This window comes from Anolis sagrei, chromosome Y, assembly GCF_037176765.1.
Source record: "Anolis sagrei isolate rAnoSag1 chromosome Y, rAnoSag1.mat, whole genome shotgun sequence".
Lineage (NCBI taxonomy): Eukaryota > Metazoa > Chordata > Lepidosauria > Squamata > Dactyloidae > Anolis > Anolis sagrei.
Window position 1 is genome coordinate 49,257,695 of NC_090035.1, and position 24,799 is coordinate 49,282,493.

Here is a 24,799-nt window from a genome sequence, read left to right on the forward strand (position 1 = left end):
ATACAGATGTGGAGTTGTCTGTTCTGCTCCACAGACAAGGTGTGGGATTCTTTTAGGTAGTGCCATTTTGCCAGGTTGTCTTTTGATCTGCCCTCTCCGCTTCTGTGTCTGTTCAGGGACTCCCAAGTTGCCCATTCTTGGTTTGCCCCTGGAGGAAGACCCTCGTGGGGGGGGGGGGCATCCAGTTGGGATTTCCTGGTTTAGCTGCCCAGAGGGACACCCTTGCTATTGCTGGGGGGACGCCAAAAGGAGTAGTAGTTCTCACAAAGCTTTTCCTTGATTTGAGTCTACTGGGTGGAGGCTGGCAGCCATGTAGTGGATGGCTTTCACAGTGTTCAATCTTGTTTCTCTCACAGTTAGCAGCAACATCCCATCGCACATCGGGGGGGGGGGGGGCAATGCCAGCTAGATTGTAGAGTTTATCAATAGGTGTAGGTTTAAGACATCCTGTGATTATTCTGTATGTTTCATTCAATACCATGTTCACCTGAGGGGCTGCTGAAACAGCAACAAAAATCCCCCTTTATTTGCTGTGGCTGCTTGACCTTTGTCAACAAAGATTCAGGTAGTTAGGTTGTTTATGGTAAAGTTGTCACATAGGTTTTTGGATTATATGGCTACATGACATCATCACAAAAAAGCAATTCACGATTATGTCAGGAAGCATTGTCAGAAGCTTACTCTCTTTCACAAATCATCCTCCCATGTAACTCAGAAGTAAGGAACCCCTCTGTTGCTACAGATGAAAGGAAGGAAGCCCAGATTCTGTCAGCAGAGATACCTACATCTTGGCCATTATACTTGCTTCAAATCAGAGTATGAAAATTAATGAAATACAACTCCTAGAATCCCATTTGTGACTCAGTCCTTGTAAAACTTTCAGATTCTAATCCTCTTTGGCAACTATTCTTGGGTGGGTGGCCTTGACCAAGGCATAATCCGTGTTATCTGATTTCTGGTTGTTCACACAGCATATGTGTCATTGATAATCCCCGGTGTTGTAAATTCCTTGTAGGAAGGATGAAGCACATGTAGGATCACCAGTGTTTGCAAACAAATACAAATCCAGTTTGGAGTTGAGTACAGATCAGATAATTAAGCACTTAATTATGCTGTGGAATTCACTCCTACAGGATATACTTCTGGCTGCAAATTGAATAATAATAATAATAATAATAATAATAATAATAATAATTTTATTTATATTCTGCCACCATCTCCCCAAGGGAATTCAGAGTAGCTTACATGAGGCCAAGCCCATCAATACATTAGTAAAAACAAAACAGCAAGCAAATAAAACAGTACAATTAATACAACTCAGAGAATTTAAACAACAACACAGAGAATTTAAAACCTTATGGCTGGGCCAGATGTAATAAATTAAAAAAAAATTAAAATAACCACCGGGCGTGAACAGAGGTAGGATGTATCTAAGCAGGAGGGTTTTAAAAGATAATGTAGGGAGACCAACCCAATGGGTAGTAAAGTGCTTCTGAGGACAATTGCAGAGAATTAATCAGAGTAGGGCATTGTTTCCTTATTCAAGGAAGGCACACTGGAACAGCCACATTTTCAGGCTCCTCCTAAAGACTTCCAATGTGGGGGGATTGTCTGATATTCTCTGGGAGTGAGTTCCAGAGTTGGGGGGCCACCACAGAGAAGGCCCTCTCCCTCATCCCCACCAATCGCGCCTGCAAAGGGGGTGGGAGCGAGAGCAGGGCCTCTCCAAATGATTGAAGAGATTGCATAGGTTCGTACAGAGTAATGCGGTCATGCAGGTAGGCGGGTCCCAAACCATTCAGGGCTTTGTAGGTAAGAACCTGCACCTTGAATTGGGACCGGAAAATGAACGGCAGCCAGTGGAGCTCCTTAGACAGGGGGGGTTGACCGCTCCCTGTAAGTTGCTCCAGTTAGTAACCTGGCTGCCACCCGTTCTACCAATTGAAATTTCCGAGCCATCTTCAAGGGCAGCCCTGTTATAGAGCTAAAATTTTGGGGTCTTTGCCAGGAGGCAGAGACCAATTAGACTCCTCAAAGAGTTCTTTTTTCCCTGGCGAGACAGAGATGCATCCTATATTTTTCCCTGATTTCCCAATGATAAGTTTCACCAGTTGAAGAAAGGCCATCGAAGTTTATTGCGATTCAGCTGAAACGGATGCAAAGCTGCAATCATTCGCCAGCAGAGCATAAAGAAATACATTTGATACAGCCATTTATATAGAGTTTTCAAAGTTGCAGAGTTTAAACTCCCCGCCCCGGTTTCCCTGTTGTTCCCTGCCATGATTGGGCGATGGGCTCCAGTGGCCCGTGGGAACCAATGGGGAGACCTTTGCCACCTGGTGGTGACAGCCAATCAGGAGAAATGGAGGCGGGATGAGGGAGCACAAAGGAATCTGGGAAAGGGGTAAACAAAAGAAATGCCATGCCATGTGGCCGGCAAGACAAAGGGCAGCCTGATCTATTGTGCTTTAAGCAGAATGAATAATCAGAGCGAAGGCAAAAGGTTTTTTTCCCGAGGATCTATTGTTCTTCAGGAGGAAATATGATTAAGATTTTATGCCAAAGGGGCAAGCTGGGGGCTGGGCAATTCCTCCGAGGGCCACCTGCTGCCCAGGCTATTGTCCATGCAAAAGGAAGTTGTGAAAAAAAATCCTGGAATGTTTGGGGCTTTGTAGTCCCTTTGGTGGAGTTTCTTCATGTATATAGGGGAAACAAAGAGCAGAGGAAAAGGGGAACGGTTTCTGCCACACAAAGAAATCAGAAAACACATTTCATATATCTAAAGTTCATAAAAGGCAAGATTTCATAAGGTTTGTCCATGTGGGGGGAAAGAGCGTCCATAGGGGATGGCTAAAATGCAAGGGTGTTGCACAAAAGTCCTGGCAGGAGTTCTTGAGTGGCCCAAATGGACCTGGTGTCTCTGGAAACTAGCTTTGCTCCCCGTCCTTGGAGAACTACAGCTCCCAAGAGAGGCAGAGACCCCAAGGTCTAGCTATTCCCGAAGTTTCATGGGGTACTCATTGTTGTTAAGGCCTTGGCAAATTGACCAAGACTTAACCCCTATTGTGCAGTCTGGTACCTTTGTCCTTTGCAGAACTATAAGTCACCATCCCTTGTTGGGGAGGGGGCATGCTCGACGTCATTCCTCCCTTTGAGGCTGGAAAATAGCCACGCTCATTTTCCCAAAGCCTCGACAATTCTTTAGCACCCAAGAGGGGGAGATTGAAGATGTGAGAGGGGTAGAATTCCCTCTGTTTGCAAGAGGGAAGGAGAAACCCCCAAGGCCAGGGGAAAGGTGGTCAGAAAGAGAAGTTGAAAGCAAAAGGGGGTGATCTAGCTTTTGAAAGAAAGTGGGGTGCTTTGATGAGGTGGGGATTTGTAGTTCTAGAGAAGAGATGGGAGAAGAAGGGAAAGAGTGATGTGCCCTCCCCACATCTGCACAGAAGAAAGAAACATGCCAGAGAACACAAGGCTTGGCTGAAACTTCCTCCCCTTCTCCTCCCCTCCCTTTGTCTGCATTTCCCAGAATGGGAGAGAGAGAGAAGAATAACAAATCTGGGTCAGCCCCCTTCCCTTCCAGATTCCAAGGGAGAAAAGGGACAAAGGGGTCAAACAAAGGAAGGAGGGAAGGAAGGAAGGAAGGGAGACTCCTCCCTTTTCTCTTCCCCTTCCTGTTGAACAAGGAGGAAGTCTTTTGAAAACTCTAGCAAGGAGGTGGCATGGCTACAGGAGACAAAGAAAAAAAGGTATAGGCAACCCCCCAAAATGGACATTTGGGGGCTCTCCCACAAAGAGGGAGAAAGAAAAACAAGCCTAGGTCAGACCTCCTTCCTCCCAGATTTCAAGGGGGGAACAAAGGGGTCACTTTTTGTACAAACTATTGCCCTTCTCCCCCCTCTCTTTTCCAGTGAAAGAGAGAGAGAGAGAGAGAGAGAGAAGAAGGCCCAGGGTCTGCCAGGGAGCCCTAAGGCAAAGGGAAAAGGTAGTTCTAGCCGGGCCCCCTCTGTACCCCCCCTCCAGTTTTTCCTCTCAAAGAAGGCAGCAGAAAAAAAGGGGGGAAGGCTGTGGGTTCACTTTGGAACAAAGGAAAGAGTAGAGGAGCTTTGGATTGAGGGGCCAAGGGATTGGGGAGAGGAACTCCCTGCTGCAGGAAGTTTGGGGTGGCAGGGAGGGGGACAAGCAAAACTTCAAGAAGATCCTTCTCTAGGGAAGAAGAATAAAGGGTCTGAAAGGAGCTTTTTGGAAAGGGGGACTTGGTACCCTCCTCCCTGTCAGCCCCTATCCGGTTTTTTAGCCAAAAAGCATGAAGCATAAGCAGGTTCTATCCACCTGGCCCTATCATGGCAGCCTGCCCGGAGCTCCAACCCCCCGCCCAGTGGCCAAACTCCGAGGCTGGACAGAGAATGAGCTCCTAGTCAGAGCTGCCATGAGGAGGCCAAGTGGCTCCACCTTCCAACGGCCTCTGAGGCCACTTATACACACAATATTTGACCATTCTGGCCTGCACCAACAAATGTGATGCTCCCCTGCCCCAGATGGCCAGAATCTTGTCCAAAGGTGACTCCTTAGGAGCAGGAAATTTGATCCCAGATTGGCAAACACCCATTTCTCCAATCAGCCCTACTATCCAAGCAGTTAATCGGGGGACCTGCTCTGCCAACCACAACACGAGCTTTCCCAACCGAAAGGTCCCTGACTGGAGAACTCCGAGTGGCCAGCACCTGTCGAAAAGGCTTGTAGACAAAGGGAAAAACACCTCCCTTTCTTACACAGCCCCCACAGGTCCGCAATGAGCAAGCTGAACTGCAGAATCTGGACCTCAAATGCCAGATGACCACCACTCCTCAACCAGGAATTTGTTACCGAGTTCCAGAATCCCCCCACCCAGTCTCTGAAGCTGAGCAGAGAAACCCCAAACCCCTCCACTTGGTGTCTTGAAGTGGCAAAACCACGGTTGCTTGCTTACCCTTCAGACGTCTTCAATTTTCACGTCGGTGGCCCTTCTTCCAGGAAGTCTTTGGAAAAAGCTTCCCTGTGCTCCTTTGTGCCAGAGTCCAAAGTCAGTCCAGCCATGAGGGAGATGCCTGGGTGGGCAACAATGGTGCCCAGTTTATTTTATAGAGCTCTTAGGCAAGAATCTCTTGTGGAGGACTGTCCCCAAACCCTAGGACCAGGGAGCGGCTTGTAATTTAGTCTAAAAAATTAGTGTGGACCTTCGTGGACCAGTCCCTTTGTGGTCGCCAATTGTTATAGAGCTAAAATTTAGGGGTCTTTGCCAGGGGGCAGAGACCAATTAGACTCCTCAAAGAGTTCATTTTTCCCTGGCGAGACAGAGAAGCATTCCATATTTTTCCCTGATTTCCCAATGAAAAGTCTCACCAGGCCATCGAAGTTTATTGTGATTCAGCTGAAATGGATGCAAAGCTGCAATCATTCGCCAGCAGAGCATAAAGAAATACATTTGTTACAGCCATTTATATAGTTGCAGAGTTCAAACTCCCCGTCCCGGCTTCCCTGTTGTTCCCTGCCATGATTGGGCAATGGGCTCCAGTGGCCCGTGGGAACCAATGGGGAGACCTCTGCCACCTGGTGGCGACAGCCAATCAGGAGAAATGGAGGTGGGATGAGGGAGCACAAAGGAATCTGGGAAAGGGGTAAACAAAAGAAATGCCATGCCATGCAGCTGGCAAGACAAAGGGCAGCCTGATCTATTGTGCTTTAAGCAGAATGAATAATCAGAGCGAAGGCAAAAGGTTTTTTTTTTTTCGAGGACCTTTTGTTCTTCAGGAGGAAATATGATTAAGATTTTTTGCCACAGGGGGAAGCTGAGGGCTGGGCAATTCCTCCGAGGGCCACCCGCTGCCCAAGCTATTGTCCATGCAAAAGGAAGTTGTGAAAAAAAATCCTGGAATGTTTGGGGCTTTGTAGTCCCTTTGGTGGAGTTTCTTCATGTATATAGGGGAAACAAAGGGCAGAGGAAAAGGGGAAAGGCTTCTGCCGCACAAAGAAATCAGAAAACACATTTCATATATCTAAAGTTCATAAAAAGCAAGATTTCATAAGGTTTGTCCATGTGGGGGGAAAGAGCGTCCATAGGGGATGACTAAAATGCAAGGGTGTTGCACAAAGGTCCTGGCAGGAGTTCTTGAGTGGCTCAAATGGACCTGGTGTCTCTGGAAACTAGATTTGCTCCCCGTCCTTGGAGAACTACAGCTCCCAAGAGAGGCAGAGACCCCAAGGTCTAGCTATTCCCGAAGTTTCATGGGATCCTCATTGTTGTTAAGGCCTTGGCAAATTGACCAAGACTTAACCCCTATTGTGCAGTCTGGTACCTTTGTCCTTTGCAGAACTATAAGTCACCATCCCTTGTTAGGAGGGGGGGGGGCATGCTTGACGTCAGCCCCATGTAAAGTGCATTACAGTAATCCAATCTGGAGGTGTCTAAGGCGTGGCCAGATCTGACTTCACAAGGTACGGTTGCAGCTGGTGCACGAGTTTTAATTATCCAAAGGCCCTCCCACCCACCACCGACGGCTGGGCTTCAAGCGTTAGCGATGAGTCTAAGAGGACATCCAAGCTGCAGACCTGTGACTTCAGGGGGAGTGCAACCTCATCAATCACAGGTTGCCACCCTATATCCCGATCCAGCTTATGATTGACCAGGAGGACTTCTATCTTGTCAGGATTGATCCTCAGCTTATTCATCCTCATGCAGACAGCCACAGCGGCCAGGCACTCATCCAATACCCGAGGGGCTTCCTTGGAATTAGGTGAAAAAGCGTAGTAGAGTTGGGCGTCATCTGCGTAGAGATGGCATCCAACTCCAAAACTCCGGATGACAGCTCCCAGCGGTTTCATGTAGATGTTAAAAAGCATGGGGGACAGAATGGAACCTTGCGGGACCCCACAGGTCAGTGGCCAGGGGTCCGAGCAGGAGTCCCCCAGCTTCACCATCTGGGAGTTTTAAAAGTGAATTAAATAAAGTCATGGAGAAGGAATCCTTCAATAGCTACTAGTCGGGATAGCCATACATTACATCTAGTATTAGAAGCAGTATGCCTCTGTTTGGGCTTCCTTTTTAGGCAATTGCTTGGACACTGTGTGAAAAGAATATTGGACTAGATAAGCCTATTCAACTGCACCTTCATGTCTTTTCTTATTTCTAAACCCAGAATTCCATGATTCCGATGTCTGCTCTCAATGCCCATGGGAGGAGGCCTTAGACAAGTCATTGTACAATTCTGTAAAGGGAGGCTAATATCGATTTTCTTTGTATAGTAATGGTGAGCAAGGCCAGCCTTACCATTAGGTAAAATGAGGCAGGCATCTTAGGCAACATGAAAGGGAAGTTCAATTAATATGTTTTTATGTTTGTACTAGCTGTCCCCTGCCACGCGTTGCTGTGGCCCAGTCTTTGTATATGCATTTTGTGTGTGTATATATGTATATATGTGTGTATATGTGTAAATATGTTGTTTTGCGCATTCATTGTAATGTTGGTTTTTTGCTTTTTTTAGTCTCTTCTGCTGTGTTTTTCAATGTTTTTATGAGAGATGGTCACTTGTTGCTGGCCTGACATATGTATTTTGTCCAAATTTGGTGTCTATTCGTCCAGTGGTTTTTGATTTATGTTAATCATAAATACACAGACAGTATTTTATTTATTTTTATAGGATGTCTTTAGCAGTGTTTCCATACTTTTTAAAAGACACAACCCCTTAATGCAGTTCCTCATGTTGTGGTGATCCCCAACCATAATAATATTTTCATTGCTCCTCAATAACTGTAATTTTGCTAGTGTTCTGAATCATCATGTAAACATCTGATATACAAGATGTATTTATATTGAAAGTCTTCGACAATACATTGTATTTCTGTTGTTATAAATTGAACATAATTAAAGCATACTGATTAATCACAAAAGCAATACATTTGTGGAGTATGGACACCGGATGATGGGGTTTGGAGTACCTTCAACTGATTCAGCTCAGACTTCCACAGACCACTAAGACCCCCATGAATGACAGATCTGAACCAAATTTGGCACACAGAGCCTTCATGGCCGCCAGGAAATACTGGAGGGGTTTGGGAGGAATCCACAGTAATAGGATCCTAGTGTTGCAAGAGACCTCCAAAGGCCATCCAGTCCAACCTCCCTCTGCCATAAAAGAAAAACAGAATCCAAGCACTCCTAACAGATGGCCATAGAGACTCTGCTTAATTATAATATTAATAATAGTAATAGAATCCTAGAGTAGGGAGATCTCCAAGGGCCATCCAGTCCTACCTCCTTCTGGCATAAGGGGAAAGCACAGCAAAACACTCCTGATAGATGGCCATTTAGACTCTCAATAATAATAATAATAATAATAATAATAATAATAATAATAATAATTTTTTCTTCCTCCCTCCCTTCCTCTGTCCTTTCTCTTCTTTCCTTGCCTCTCCCATCCCTGCCTCCTTTCCTTTCCTTCCTCTTTCTTTCCTTCTACCTTTCCTTCCATTCCTATCCTTCTCTTCACCAGTCCTTTTCTTCCTGTCTTCTCTCCTTTCTTTCCCTTCCTTCCTCCCTTCCTTCTGTGGCAGTTTGTAAGGGGTTTGCATCCTCCCTTCACCCAACATGTTCCGAGTGGGGGGAGGGGTGTGTGCAGCCGCTCCTGCAGACAGGCTTCCCTTTCAATCCTCCGGTTTTGGCGGGAGGGGTTGCCTGGGGGCCATTTGGGTCTCAAGGAGCCTCTACGGTGACTACCGGGCTTGCCTTGCCAAGGCTCCATGCCCTCCTCCATCTCTCCTTCCTTCCTTCCTTCCTTCCTTCCTTCCTTCCTTCCTTCCTTCCTTTCCTCTTTCCTTTCCTCAGGACTGCTTGGAAAGGGGCTCCACGGCGACGCAGTCCCTTTCCCTCTCCATGGTTGGTGCCTCAGTCTTCTCACGCGCACTGGGGAGAGGGCCTTTTGCGCATGCTCGGTTAGGTACTTTTTTGGGGGGGATATTAAAGTTATTTCCCATGCTTTTTAAAGATTATTTTGTTCAGAAGACATAAATCGGATTACAATGTGTTTTGCTGCCAAATTTGGTGCCAATTCATCCAGGGGTTTTTGAGTTCTGTGAATACCACAAACAAACATTACATTTTATTTATATAGACTAGCTGTCCCCTGCCACGCGTTGCTGTGGCCCATTTTGGTGGTCATGAGGGTTCTGTGTGGGAGGTTTGGCCCAATTCTATCGTTGTTGGGGTTCTGTGATTCTAGTTGAACTATAAATCCCATGAACTGCAACTCCCAAATGTCAAGATTCCATTTTCCCCAAACTCCACCAGTGTCCACATTTGGGCATATTGAGTATTCATGTAGAGTTTGGTCCAGATCCATCATTGTTTGTCTCCACAGTGTTCTCTGGATGCAGATGAACTGCAACTCCCAAACTCAACATCAATGCCCACCAAACCCTTCTAGTGTTTTCTGCTGGTCATGGGAGTCCTGTGTGCCAAGTTTGATTCAATTCCATCACTGGTTGAGTTCAGAATGCTCTTTGATTGTAGGTAAACTATAAATCCCAGAAACTACCACTCCCAAATGGCAAAATCATTTTTTTTGAGTGAAGGACATACACTGGGTTGTTAGGTATATTGTGTCCAAATTTGGTGTTATTTCATCCAGTGGTTTTTGAGTTCTGTTAATCCCACAAACGAACATTACATACAGCTCGAAAGAACATTACATTTTTATTTATATAGATTTTCACTGTCAGTGATACATTGAAATGATGAGGCTTTCAGCTTTAGATGCCAGAGCAACTGATGGCAGAGCTTTAGCTACCTGGCGATTCAGTGTTTGAGCACTTCATGAAAGGGTTCAGTGCTGTATCCATGGATTCTGCATGCATAGACTGAACCAATCTTCGTTTGAAAATACTCAGAGGGGGGAAAAATCCCAAGAACAAGCCTTGATTTTGCCCTGCACTAAGCACTATGGTGATGTATAAGCATACCCCTCTGCAGACCTGTGGCATTTGGCAGATTCTTGGTCTCTATCAGGCACTTCTTTGAGTTCTTCACCATTTTATATAATTTCAGCATTTATAATGGAAGTTAATTTATTATTCTAGTGTATATATGGAAGTTAAGAAGAGTAAGGAATGAAACTGCAGTGGACACCAAGGGCAGTAGTAGTAGTAGTAGTGATGATGATGATAATAATAATAATAATAATAATAATAATAATAAATACAAAAATTTAAAGATTGATCTGCAAAGACTCTGTCACAAGCCAGTCAAGGGGGCCCCAGTGGTGATCAGCACACTGGGTGCAGTGCCTAAAGACATTGGCCTGCACTTAAACACAATTTACCATCTGTTAGCTGCTGAAGGCTGCCCTACTCAGATCTGCACACATTATTCGCTGATCCATCACATGGTCCTAGGCACCAGGGAAATGTCTGATCCAATACAAAAGCCATCATAGTGATCTTGTTATGTATCAAAACATAATAATGCATAATAATAGAATAACAATATAATTATTTATATTCTACCCCACTCCCCAAGGGGACTCAGAGCAGTTGTATTGGGAAAGGGAAGCCCATATGCCATGCTGGCTTTGCATTGTGAAATGAGAGTGACCCAGGCAATGTGGGTGCCAATGCTGTAGTTGTTTTGAACACTCCAACTGTCATGGTCTCCAGAAACAGCTTACAGGGTAGGTTCTGAGTAAGTCTGGTAGCAGTCTTTGCCTTTCCTTCCTTATGTGGGTGACAGTTGTTGTCTGGGTCAAGAAGTGTCACGTCTCCGCATTTTCCCTGTTATATGTATATCCAACATGCCCTCTGTTCATCCATAGAATCATAGAATCATAGAGTTAGAAGAGACCTCGTGGGCCATCCAGTCCAACCCCCTGCCAAGAAGCAGGAATATTGCTTTCAAATCACCCCCGACAGATGGCCATCCAAACTCTGTTTAAAAGCTTCCAAAGAAGGAGCCTCCACCACACTCCGGGGCAGAGAGTTCCACTGCTGAATGGCTCTCACAGTCAGGAAGTTCTTCCTCATGTTCAGATGGAATCTCCTTTCTTGTAGTTTGAAGCTTTCTTGTAGTTTGAAATAACATTCATATATGTATGTATGTGTTCCATACACATATATCAGTTCCATGGTCCAAGTTGAGCTTTGGCCAAATTAAGCCATTTTCAGATGGTCCTCCCTTCCAAGGTGGGTAGGTATTTCTGTACTTGCTTGGATCTCATTAAAAGAGATCTCCACCTGGAAGATTCATTACCAGAACCATAAGCCACTGAGGCCAGAGGCCCAATAGTCCACAGCACCTGCTGCTGCATTCTGAGTATGCAGAGAGTGAGAGAGTGCTTAGATCAGCAAGGCCAGGCAAAGACAGAGGAAGCTGCCCTTTCAAGGAGCTGGAACCGGGCAAAGGGCCTGTGCTTGCTCCCCATTTCCTTCCCGAGGAGATTCATTCCTTATTTGACTCTCAGCCCTCTCTGGCTCATGGCACTTCCACCCTCCACCCTAATCCAGGGCCCCAGAGGACTCCACAGCAAGTCGCTTTGCCTGCCCAGGAGAAGGAGAATGACAAAGAATTTGAACAAAAGATCTAATGTGCCACAGTCTGGGATGAGCAGAGCCAAAGAGCTTTCTGTTTCACTTGATACATCATTGAATGACACACACACAAATACATACACACGGTTTTCTCCATAGGACACTTTAGTATCCACCCTTCTCCTGTGAGCCACCCTTGCTTGTGAGACCAGCTGAAAGGCAAAAGGGAATTCAGAGCTTTTCCTTTGCAGAAGAGACCTTGCGCCATCCAAGTGTTCAACCCTCCTGTTGTCATTAATTCATTTCTGTTTACCTCCCCTCTTTCTGTCTTCAGAAGGATCATTCTCTTACACTAGAGGGGAGCCCCCTGTGGTGCAATGAGTTAAACCCTTTTGCCAGCAGGATTGAAGACCGACAGGTCACAGGTTCGAATCCAGGGCGAGCATGGATGACCTCCCTCTGTCAATCCCAGCTCCCCATGCGGGGACATGAGAAAAGCCTCTCACAAGGATGGTCAAATATCAAAACATCTGGGCATCCCCTGGGCAAATGTCCTTGCAGACCGCCAATTCTTTCACACCAGAAGCGATTTGCAGTTTCTTAAGTCGCTCCTGACAAGAAAAAAATCACACTAGAGCAGGGGTCCTCAAACTTTTTGAACAGGGAGCCAGTTCACTGTCCCTCAGACTGTTGGAGGGCCAGACTGTTGGCGGAGACCTGAGGTGGCATAAGCAGCAAGCGGAGGATGCAGCCGAGGCAGCGGAGGAGGACCTCTGCTCGCAACGGTCTCCCTGCCTGACTTCCAGGGCTGTGCAGGCCCGTGCTGGCTGCAGAGACCTGCGCTGAGCTCCGCTGCTGGCGAGCATGCCTGCACCCGCCCTTTCCAGCGAGGCTTCCAATGAGATCACCTCTGGCCTCAATCTTCAGCCTCCAGGAGCGGTGTGGCATGGCCCGACATTTCGCTGAGCCCCAGCTGGGCCCAGGAAGGAAGGAGATAGTGTGAGGAAGAGCATCCTTTTCCCGGCATTTCACGTGAATGGGGGAAAAGGGCCAGTGCAGGGAGCACGCTGGGAGAAGGCCTAGGGGCACGGCGGGCTAGATAAATTTATTTATTTATTTATTCATTTACTTTATTTCTATACTGCTTTTCTCCGCCCTTAGGTGACTCAAAGCGGTTTACATAGTACAAATTATCACAAGACAGTATCATAGGCAAATTAAAACACATTATACATAACAGTCAATATAAATAAACAATCATTATCATAGCACCTCAACAACAAATCAGAATCCATTCTCGTAATCCTTTGTTCCATATTCCTATGTTCGATTGCACCGTGTTCCTATATTCAATTGCACTGTTTAGCCAAACGCTTGTTCAAAAAGCCAGGTTTTCACCTTCCTCTGAAACGCCAACAGCAAAGGGGCCTGTCTGATGTCTGCAGGTAGGGCATTCCACACCCAAGGGGCCACCACCGAGAAGGCCCTGTCTCTCGTCCCCGCCAGGCACGCCTGTGATGCAGGCGGGACCGAGAGCAGGGCCTCCCCAGACGATCTTCATGTCCTGGTCGCTTCATAAGTGGAGATGCGTTCGGAGAGGTAAGTAGGGCCAGAACCGTTTAGGGCTTTATAGGCTAACGCCAGCAGTTTGAATTGTGCCCAGTAGCAAATTGGCAGCCAGTAGAGCTGGCGCAACAGAGGAGTGGTGTGCTCCCTGAGTGCCGCTCCTGTTAGTAACCTGATTGCCGAGCGTTGGACCATTTGAAGCTTATGAGCAGTCTTCAAGGGCAAACCCATGTAGAGAGCGTTGCAGTAGTCCAGACGGGATGTAACCAGAGCATGGACCACCGTAGCCAAGTCAGACTTCCCAGGGTACGGGAGTAGCTGGCGCACAAGTTTTAATTGTGCAAAAGCTCTCCTGACCACTGCCGAAACCTGGGGATCCAGGCTCAGCTATGAGTCCAGCGTCACTCCCAAGCTGCGAACCTGTGTCTTCAAGGGGAGTGTAACCCCATTCAACACAGGCTGTAACCCTATGCCCTGTTTGGCCTTACGACTGACCAGGAGTACCTCTGTCTTGTCTGGATTCAATTTCAATTTGTTAGCCCTCATCCAACAGTGGCCAAGCACTGGTTCAGGACCTCAACAGCCTCCTTAGTAGCAGGTGGAAAGGAGTGACAGAGTTGGACATCATCCGCGTACCGATGGCATTGTACCCCGAAACTCCGGATGATCTCCCCCAGCCGCTTCATGTAGATGTTAAACAACATAGGAGACTGTATTGATCCCTGAGGGACCCCACAAGGCAATGGTTGTGGGGGCGAACAGGTGTCCCTTAACAACACCTTCTGAGAACGACCCTCTAGGAAGGACCGGAGTCACTGCAAAGCCGTGTCTCCAAGGCCCATTCCCACGAGGCATCCCAGAAGGATACCGTGGTCGACGGTATCGAAGGCCGCTGAGAGGTCCAGCAGAACTAACAGGGACACACTCCCCCTGGCTTCATCATGAACCAGAAGTTCAGTCTCACCAATGCCACCCCTGTCTTTAGAAGCTTCTGTCCACTTTCTGGGTAGTTGTGTGATGGCTGCATCTTTGTAGACTGAACTATATCTTATGTCATGATCAAAGTGATGAGCCCCATCGCCCATAACTTAGCTCCTCATCACACACACATATGATACACAGTGACTATGAGGAACAAGGAAGTCACGCGATGTGCCCGAAAGAGCAGTTAGTTGAGTGGTGCCTATCCATTCACATGTGGTTCATACATGAGTAGGGGAAATTATTGCTGTCCAGTGGATATCATTATTTATTAGCACATAATTGGAAATATATATGCTGCATCAATGGAGATATATTTGCTGCATCTTTCTATGACTGAATTATTAGAAATGTTGTTTCAGATCTTTCTCCAATATGCTTTGGCCAGCATGGCCAGTGCTCAAGGACAGTGGAAGTAGCTTGCTGAGCATCTGGAAAGATGTGTATTTATAGGCAATTTCTCATATAGTGCCAAGTTGTGCAGGGAACAAGCCGTGCTTGATAGCAGAAGACAGTTGTGGCTTTCCAAATGCTTTTAGTGTAAAGGTCCCATGAACCCTTGCTAACATAAAATAGTACTGCAGTATTCTTGGGATGATAATCCAAAATCACCCTAGTCCTGGCATCTAGATGAAGGGGTGATCCTCTGTCTGCCCTTAGTTACTGGCTGTGATGATGTGTAGGATTTTATTCCTTTGGTTATGTGTAGTTTGGATAGTGGTTTAGGGATGGTAAGTATGTAAGATTATGTTTTGTTGGAGAGAGTGGCTTGGCGTTAGCTGCGTTGCCATAGCAACAGAGGCGGAGCCAACTGCCTCTTCAGGGACAGCTGTTTTGAAAAAGAGTCAGTCAGTACACCAGCGAGCTACTGAGTGGACTGAATCTTTTGGTGGAGATTCAGGGAATGTGTCTGTAGCCAGTGTGCTATAGGGAAAGACTGAATCTCTTGGTGGAGATTCAGGGAATCAATTGGTGACCAAAGGGGTTGCAGAGAAGGACCCGGTACAGGGGGTTGTTGATTCTGAATTAAGAATCAAGGTTTGGCTGGGTTTAAGCCTGTTGTGCCAGCTGTGTAACCTTATGAAGTGTTTGCCTGAGTTTACTCATGAAACCTTTCCAATGTATCCATCAAGATTTGTGCCTCTTTTGAAGAACAGTTATACATTGTTATACTCCTGTTAAAATAAACTTCTTACTGTTTTCCTCAAGACTTGCCTGATACAGTTTCTCCTAAAGTCAAGCCAGGAAAATAAACGCTACGCTATCAAGTGAATAAAGCCTTCTGTAATTAACAGTCCCTTTATAAAATAGCTCCTAGGTTGATATAGATTGTTGCCCGGCTTCCCTCATAGATAAGGTGGCAGTGGGCGCTTTACCATGTGCACCTTCACAATTGGTGGCATTCGGTGACATTAAAATGATCATCGTTACAATTGGTGGCAGCAGTTTAACCACTCCTTCACATTTGGTGGCAGCGGTGGGATACGTTTAACATCTGATTTAGTGCCTAAGATCGCCTAAAGGAAAAATCCTGAGGTAAAAGTTGGAGCCAAAGATGGCAGCTAAAAAGCAAGGCAAAGTAACAAAGGAGGTTGAGGCTTATCAAGAAGAGGGAAGCTCAGACTCAGACCAAACTCCTATGTCTGAGTTACAGTGTAAATATCAGGTAGAGTTAAGGAAATTGGAAATTGAGGCACAGGACAGGGCAAGACAGGCAGAAATGGAAGCCCAAAAGAGACAGGTAGAAATGGAGTTTGAGGAGAGGGAAAACATCAGGCAGGCTGAATTACGAAAAATGGAATTAGAAATTGAAAAACAACGTTTAACTCTCCCTCAGACACAAGTGAATATACAGGAGAGACCAGAGGATATCCACATGGATCATATTTTGAGAAAATTCCCAAGATACAATAAAGAAGACAATATCGAAAAGTTCTTAATTTCCTTCGAACAATGTTGTAAAGACTTCAATGTGGCTGAGGAAAAATGGATGGCATATTTAAGGCCACAGATTTGTGGTAAACTCCTGGAGATTTACAGTGACATGGCAGAGACAGAACATAGAGATTACTCTAAGTTTAAATGAGAAGTCCAACAAAAATTACTGCTGACACCTGAATTGTATAGGATGAAGTTCAGGACAATTAAAAAAGAAAAATATGAGAGTTATTCTCAATTAGCTTCCAAGCAGGCACAATACTTTGAGAGCTGGATCAAAGGCACTGAGGTAAATGACTTCCAGCAGCTCAAAAACTTAATTCAAAAGGAGCAGTTTTATCAACAGGTCCCCCTTGATTATAAATGGATTATACATGATAGAAACCCCGAAACTTCAACACAAGCAGCTATCATGGTGGACCAGTTGATTACTTTAAAGGAAGGATTTAAAGAAGAAGAAAGAGTCAAAAAGGAAACAAGACAATCCCAACCGCCATTTAAAAAATCCCCTCACAGTCAGCCAGGGAAAGGCTTTTCAGTAGAAAACACCGCCTGGAGGATGGCAGGTGCCATGCAGCCTAACAGTACTGAGGGAAATAAGGGCTGTTTCCATTGTGGGAAATTAGGACATTTTAAGTCCCAATGTAATCTCCTGAGAAAAGAGTAGTCCACCTTCTTCATTAGAGAAAGAAATACCCCTGGAAAAGAAATGGAACCCAGTGCTAAGAAGGATTGCACTGAGGTGGTTCAAAAGGGGGAACAGAGTGTTTGTTTATGATGCTAAACACAGTCCCAAATGACTATTTGGAACCCATCAAAATAGATGGAAACCTGTTACAAGGGTGGAGAGACACGGGTTCCAAAGTTTGTGTAATTCATTCAAAGATGGTACCTGAGAGGTATTGAAATCCTACTTCTCAGATTAATTTAAAAGGTTTAGGACCAGCGATTACTTCAAATGTGGTCTCTTTGCCTATAAAATATGGCAATTGGACAGGCATGTGGGATTTTGCCATGAGTTCAGAGATCCCTTACTCATGCTTGATTGGAAATGACCTGGCCAGAAGAATTAAAAAAATATCAGAGTTACCTAAAGAGTGAAAAGACCTGACTGTGGAACAGACTGGAGTACAAAACACTTCATGTTTACCCATCTGTCAACCTCTGGGACAGAAACCCGAAGCAAGCTCTGTTATAACTGAGTTGGTTCAAGGGACGAAAGGAGAAAATGAAATTTCTAAAGAACAAAAGGCTGATGACACACTTCAGACCTTGTTTGATACAACTCAAACCGAAAAGACAGAGTTAACCCCAAAGAAACCAAACCAATTTGTAATCAGAAATGAAGTTCTATACAGGGAAGTTTTAGACCACAAGTCTCCAGCTGTTTCTTACACCCAAAGTGTGGTACCTCAGAAACATGATGAGCACCCAGACGGAGCTAGTGATGAGAATGTAGAGATAGTGGTTCCTGCAGAACAAGTGATGGATTTTGGGGAGAAAGGAGAGCTGAAAGAATCGTTGACTTTGGAGGATATATTACCTTCAGCTGCAAGTAAGGACATTGACTCTGCCGAGTTCATTGACAAAGACAATGAAATACAATCAGAAGAAAAAGCTGAAGAAAAGCTAATCCTTAAGGAATCTATTTATTTGGCAGTAGACATGGTTGGAAGTACAAAATATCAAAAGCTCTTCTGTGAAGAAAAAATCCACACATCTGAAAGATTAGTTGAAGTAAAGATAACTTCCAGGCATGATTCATTCACTATGGAGGTTCCAGATGATTGCCCAAAAGAAGTTTTGAAGATCGGAACTGTGATTGAAGTTAAGAATCTAAGTGAAACTTATCGAAGAGAGACAGTTTGCTGAGAATAAAACATTAGATCAGCTCCTCCTTACTAACCCTGAGCATTTCGATATGTCTACAACTTAAGAGAAAATAAGCAGAGAAAGAAGATCTAATCATATATCGGAGGAAGAAGAGGATAAAAACCAAGCTGATGGACTGTTAAGAAAAGTGATATACACTGATTATGTTAGTCTTGATAAAAAGACAAATCTCCAGTTCCAAGGTTTAAAGGTTCATCCAGACAGCAGTGATGAGACTACAATAGAGAAAGACAATGTTCTTGTTTGTTCTTCCAACGATGGCGGATTCTCTTCAATACCAAGAAAAGATGTTCAAGGAACTATAAATTCTTCAATAAGACCTGATGCTACGTTGAAGCAAGCCTTTATTCGAGCCTTAAAACTCAATGAAAGCAGAACTGTTCCTGATAATTGGAAGGTCAGGCTGAAGGAAGAAGCTCCAGCAGCAAAAGACGAGAAGGGAGAAAATTTCCTACAGCAGCGTGGTAACTTCGTGGAGGACCAAGAGACTCTTGATTATGAACAACCTGTGATTTACTATAGAGACTTAAATCTCTTCAAATTGTTCAAACTTGCTCATAAGTTTAAAGGACTTAATGATATTGTAGGACTGATATATGTAAAAATATTGAGAATGTATGTCAGTAGAGTCACAGGGAAATTAGCCAAGTATGTTGCAAAGGAGATGGGAGGAATGTTAGAGATGTGAGACTTTGATATTGCATACATGGATGATATTGAATAACTGATCAATATATGGTTTGTATATGGTTTTATGATGTTGATATTATCCAAATTATTTTTGACCATTCTAGTCGGTAGAAAAGTCAAAAATAATCCCTATGGGTTGGGAGGTGTGACTATGTGTAAGATTTTATTCCTTTGGTTATGTGTAGTTTGGATAGTGGTTTAGGGATGGTAAGTATGTAAGATGATGTTTTGTTGGAGAGAGTGGCTTGGCAGCTGAGTTGCCATAGCAACAGGGGCGGAGCCAACTGCCTCTTCAGGGACAGCTGTTTTGAAAATGAGTCAGTCAGTACGCCAGCGAGCTACTGAGTGGACTGAATCTTTTGGTGGAGATTCAGGGAATGTGTCTGTAGCCAGTGTGCTATAGGGAAAGACTGAATCTCTTGGTGGAGATTCAGGGAATCAATTGGTGACCAAAGGGGTTGCAGAGAAGGACCCGGTACAGGGGGTTGTTGATTCTGAATTAAGAATCAAGGTTTGGCTGGGTTTAAGCCTGTTGTGCCAGCTGTGAAACCTTATGAAGTGTTTGCCTGAGTTTACTCATGAAACCTTTCCAATGTATCCATCAAGATTTGTGCCTCTTTTGAAGAACAGTTATACATTGTTATACTCCTGTTATAATAAACTGTTTTCCTCAAGACTTGCCTGATACAGTTTCTCCTAAGTTGAACAGCCTGCAATAGTAAAGTCAAGCCAGGAAAGTAAACGCTACGCTATCAAGTGAATAAAGCCTTCTGTAATTAACAGTCCCTTTATAAAATAGCTCCTAGGTTGATATTGATCGTTGCCCGACTTCCCTCATAGATAAGGTGACAGTGGGTGCTTTACCACGCGCACCTTCACAATTGGTGGCATTCGGTGGCATTAAAACGATCATCGTTACAATTGGTGGCAGCAGTTTAACCACTCCTTCACACTGGCATTGCCATTTGTTGCTGTGGACTCATGCCTCACTTTGTATACTTTCTCTGGATCTGGATTGTGGGGCCTATATTAATGCCTTCAGTGTGCAAGTGGCTAACTTCAGAACTTCAGCCTTATGTTAATGACAATATCTGGTGCCAGTTGTACATGTGCAAAGTCTGGTCCTTTGTGTATTGCACATCCCATCATTCCACAGCTCTATTTAAGTAGGTAGAGGCTAGTAGGGGTTGCAAGAGTTGGAAGAGACCACATGGGCCATCTAGTCCCACCCCCTACCAATTTCCATGCTATGCCTCATCCCCAAGTCCAATCTTGTCTTCCTGATGTTCTTCACCTTATCTCTCAGTTGACATTTTATTCCACTGTTATCCCATCTGAGCCCCCTCATAAATCATAGTACGTCTATTTATCTCATCTATGAGTTTTATCAATCTCTATTCATTTTTAATCATGGGCTTCACTCTCTTTGTCTGACTCTATTACCATTTTATCATTTGTTTTTATTATGAATTTGTCATTTTTTATTTTACTATGTTATTACTAAGTATTTTATTTGATGTTATTGTTTTGTTTATATGTTTTCTGCTACATTGTAATTTCATTTGGGCTTGGTCTCATGTTAGCCGTCCCGAGTCCCTTTGGGGAGATGATGACAGGATATAAATAAAGTTTTGTTTTTGTTTTTATTATAAAGCACCATCGAAGTACCCCTAACAGATGGCCATCCAGCCTCTGTTTAAAAGCCTATAATGATCAAGGGTCTGGAGAACAAGGCCTATGAGGAGTGACTGGAAGAGCTGGCCATGATTAGCCTGCAGAAGCGAAGGAGACTTGAGGAGGGACAGGGATCAAGAGATCAGGAGAAGTCAAAGGGAAGAGAGAGCAAAATTGTTTTCGCCTTCCCTGGAGACTAGGACGCAATGGAACAATGGCTTCAAACTATAGGAAAAGAGATTCCACCTGAACATTAGGATGAACTTCCTGTGAGAGCAGTTCAGCAGTGGAACTCTCTGCCCCAGGATGTGGTGGTGGCTCCTTCTTTGAAGACTTTTAACCAGAGGCAAGATGGGCATCTGTCAGGGGTGCTTTGAAGGTGATTTTCCTGCTTCTTGGCAGGGGGTTGGACTGGATGGCCCATGAGGTCTCTTCCAACTCAGTGATTCTATGATTCTATAAAGAAGAAGTTTCCACCAGACTCTGAGGAGTCTGTTGAACAGCTCGTACAGTCAGGAAGTTCTTTTTTATGGTCAGGTGGAATCTCCTCTCTAGTCATTTGAACCCATAGCTCCACTGAGTCTTAGTTTCAAGGGCAGCAGAAAACAAACCTGCTCCTCTTCCTTATGAATCCTCAAGGCTCACATTAGAAAATGAGTTATGGGCACCTTCAGTGTTGAGCTTTCTAGATGTAGAAAGGTCTGTGGGATTTTCAGTTTTGCAAGGGTGCTGTTGAGTTTTGCCTCAAACCCCGAAGGTTGCAAGCCCCTATCTTGTGTCTGCTTTGTTTTTTTCAAAAAGCCCATCATGGGCTCAATTTATCATCATCATCACCATCATCATCATCATCAATTATTAATTTATTTTCAGTTATTCTACCCCATCCTTCTCAACTCCCAAAGGGGGATTTAGGACGGATTGCATTTGGCACAGTTTGATGCCCTTAAATATAACAAAGCAATATAACAATAATTTAAACAATAAATAAAACATTAATTATTTATTTCTGGTATTTCTACCCCGTCTCTTCTCTATCCCCAAAGAGGGTCTCCCTGGATGATCTTATAGGTCAAAACTAGCACTTTGAATTGAGTTCGGAAATGGATCAGCAGCCAGTGGAGCAGACACAACAAGGGGGTGGTGTACCTCCTGTATGTTGTTCCAGCTAGCAATCTGGTTGGACTAGTTGAAGTTTCCGAACAGTCTTCAAAGGCAGACCCACGTACAACACATTGCAGTAATCTATTCAGAATGTAACAAGAGTGTGGATCACTGTTGCCAGATCAGACTTCCCAAGGCACAGGCGCAGGTGGTGCACAAGCTTTAACTGTGCAAAAGCTCCCCTGGCCACCGCCGAAATCTGGGGTTCCAGGCTTAGTGATGAATTCAGGATCACTCCCAAGCTGTGAACCTGTATCTTCAGGAAAACTAGCTTGGAAAGCACAGACAAAAACTTATCCATTCACTTTATATTCTGTGTGTGTTTGCATGTGTGTGAGAGAGACCTTTCCACATTGCAAACTTCTTAATGAACCCTTGCAAGGTGCGGTGAGGGGAAAGAAGAGGCATGCAGCGTGCATCTCTGGGCAGAAAGCAGGCCTGCCAGCCAGCTTCTTTGGCAGCTGTGTTGCAAGGGTTAATGGAGAGTTTGATGCTCCTGTAGACAATTAGTGACGTCTCGCTGACAGTGCCACACGGAGCTGCTTTCCAGCCTCCTCCCCCGCCTGGCTCCCCTTCTTGGTCATTTCAGCTGTTTATTTCGGAGACTTAACAATTGGAATTCTGACTGGAGGAGCTGACTCCCCTCGGCAGCCTTTGACCCCCATTGCTGTGGAAACTGGATCCGGTGTAGGACTCTGATATCTGGATTGTTTTTACTGAATTCACAACTCTTTTAAAAGACACTTTAGATGGAGTCCTCTTCTTCTCCTTACCTCCCTCCCTCCCCTCTGTGCCATGGACCGCTTCCTCCTTCCAGAGCCAAGAACTGGCATTTGGTGAAGCAGCCTCTTCCCGAAGAGCATCCCTTGACAAACCTCAATGGCCTCATACATAGAATCATAGAGTTGGAAGAGACCTCATGGGCCATCCAGTCCAACCCCCTGCCAAGAAGCAGGAAAATTGCATTCAAAGCACCTCTGACAGATGGCCATCCAGCCTCTGTTTAAAGGCTTCCAGAGAAGGAGCCTCCACCACATTCTGGGGTTACTATGGGGAATACCATTGCTTTGACTATGCAGAACTTTGTTACCAGTGTGATGTCTCTACTCTTCACTATTTTATCAAGATTGGACATTGCTCCCCTCCCAAGAAGTAAGCATCTTCTGATTTCCTGGCTGCAATCTGTGTCTGCAGTAATCTTTGCTCCTAGATATATAAAGTCTGTCAGTGCCTCCACTTTTTCTTTCTCTATTTACCAGTTATCAATCATTCTTGTTGCCATAATCTGTTTTTTTTTTAATGTTTAACTGCAACCCAGATTTTGCACTTTTTCTTTCACCTTGATTAGAAGGCTCCTCAGCTCCTCATTTTCAGCCATCAAAGTGGTATCATCTGCATATCTAAGGTTGTTAATGTTTCTTCCTGCAGTTTTAACCCCAGCCTTGCAGTCATCAGGCCCCCGCACATCGCATGATGTGTTCTGGATACAAGTTGAATTGGTTGGGTGAGAGTATACAACCAAAAAAAAAAATTAAGGTTCATCTGGCATGAGTTGCTTTTGAGAAACCCATGTTGATCTTTTGTGGGGATGGCATTCTTTTCTAAGTGCTTACAGATTGCCTGTGTAATGATCTGCTCTAGAATCTTTCCTGGCATTGATGTCAGGCTGACTGGGTGGTGATTGTTTGCTTCCTCATCTCCCCCCATTTTGAAAATGGGGACCACATCTGTTGGAACTTCTCCTGTTCTCCAGGAGTTCTCAAGAATGATTGCCATTGATTCTGAAATTTCTAGATGTTGTTGCTCAACATCTGGAGGGCCACAGGCTAACTACCCCAGGGCTGAATGATTCATCCAGTTCTTATTCTTAGAGAAGCACGATTACCTACCGGGTAATGTCAGGTATGTGATGCCAATCTCATTTGACTGCAAACCCAAATGGAAAGATAAACGAAGCTCTGCACCTGATTTCATGCTCTGCAACCTCAGGAGCTAGAACCTTAAAACATCTAAAATGAAAGCAAGAGGTTCTTTGGTAATGACGTCCTGCCACAATCTTTTGATGGGAAAGAAAAAAGCAGCCCAGCAGGGATAGCTAGCTGCTCCACACAGCTGTCATTCCCTTTCCTCATCTGCAGGATTGACAGGACTCCCTGCTTCTTGTTCTGGGATCTTTGTGGTATTTTGCACCATTAAAGAAGCAGGTTAATTTGGTTTGCCTTAAAAGGAGGTTGGGCAGAAGATAGAGGGGATAAGAATGGGGTGGCGAAGAAAAGTAGAGTCCTCAGAGGACAAAAAAGTAAGGAAAAGAATAAGAAGTCGAGATGGTAGGAGAGAATGATACCTTGTTAGAGGAGAGTGAAGGAAGAGACAAGATGAGGAGGCAATTGGGGATTTGTTGGAGCAGAGGATAAACCAGGGAAAGAGATCAACACCAAGGAGGAAACAGAGGCTGATGAAAAGGCTGACAAAAGAATTGAGAGATGGGAGGGGAAAATGCTAAAGGGGAGGGGGGAGATCTGGCTGGGAATGAGGGCTAGGAGAGAATAGAGGACTAAGATGGAAGGAGTGAGATGCGGCATTCGTGCCTTGTGGTTTTTTCTCTGAGTGCATTGGTCTGACAACCAAACCTTCATTGGCGCTTTCCCATTAAGAGGCTCATGACTCCAGATGGACCTGAGGCTCAAAATGGCTCTGTTTTTTCCCCATCTCTCCCCCTTCCTCCCTGAAGCTGCAGAGCGGAATGTAAGCTGCAGGGGAGTGTGGCTTGCTGGCTTTTGAGCAGCTCGGTGTCCCAACCAGGCAGTTTGTTCTGCTTCCTCTTACCTTCCACCTTGATGCTCCCACGCTCACTTTGAAGCCTTGGTCCAGACTACCTAATGTGCTCTGAGAGCATGATAGGTCTTAGAGGCAAGGGGCAGGAGTTGATTAACTTGAAAATTACAACCAAATGGTATAATTGAAACCATTGGCCCCTGTCACTCAAAGACCACGGTGTTTACAGAAATGAGCCAGCCAGGCATGCATGTTCCCTGGCATCCCAAACCTTCTCCATAGGGATGTTGGGCGAGTGGGCTTATTAACAAAAGTCCCTCCTCATAAATATATAGCAGAGTTGTTTTTGTTTTGGTTTTTTTGTCGTGTCAGGAGCAACTTGAGAAACTGCAAGTCGCTTCTGGTGTGAGAGAATTGGCCGTCTGCAAGGATGTTGCCCAGGGGACGCCCGGATGTTTTGATGTTTTACCATCCTTGTGGGAGGCTTCTCTCATGTCCCCGCAGTGGGGAGCTAGAGCTGATAGCGGGAGTTCATCCACGCTCTCCCTGTATTCGAACCTGCGACCTGTTG

At 45.0% G+C, this 24,799-nt stretch overlaps 1 protein-coding gene and 1 pseudogene across 3 annotated transcripts in view; both read left to right on the forward strand.

Annotated features, from left to right (window-relative positions):
• The window catches only part of LOC137095239 (transcription factor Gibbin-like), a 660,796-nt gene that overhangs the window by 351,404 nt on the left and 284,593 nt on the right, over window positions 1–24,799 (forward strand). The gene's annotated exons all lie outside the window — the stretch shown is intronic.
• LOC137095263 (AT-rich interactive domain-containing protein 4B pseudogene) lies at window positions 17,521–18,663 on the forward strand (annotated as a pseudogene).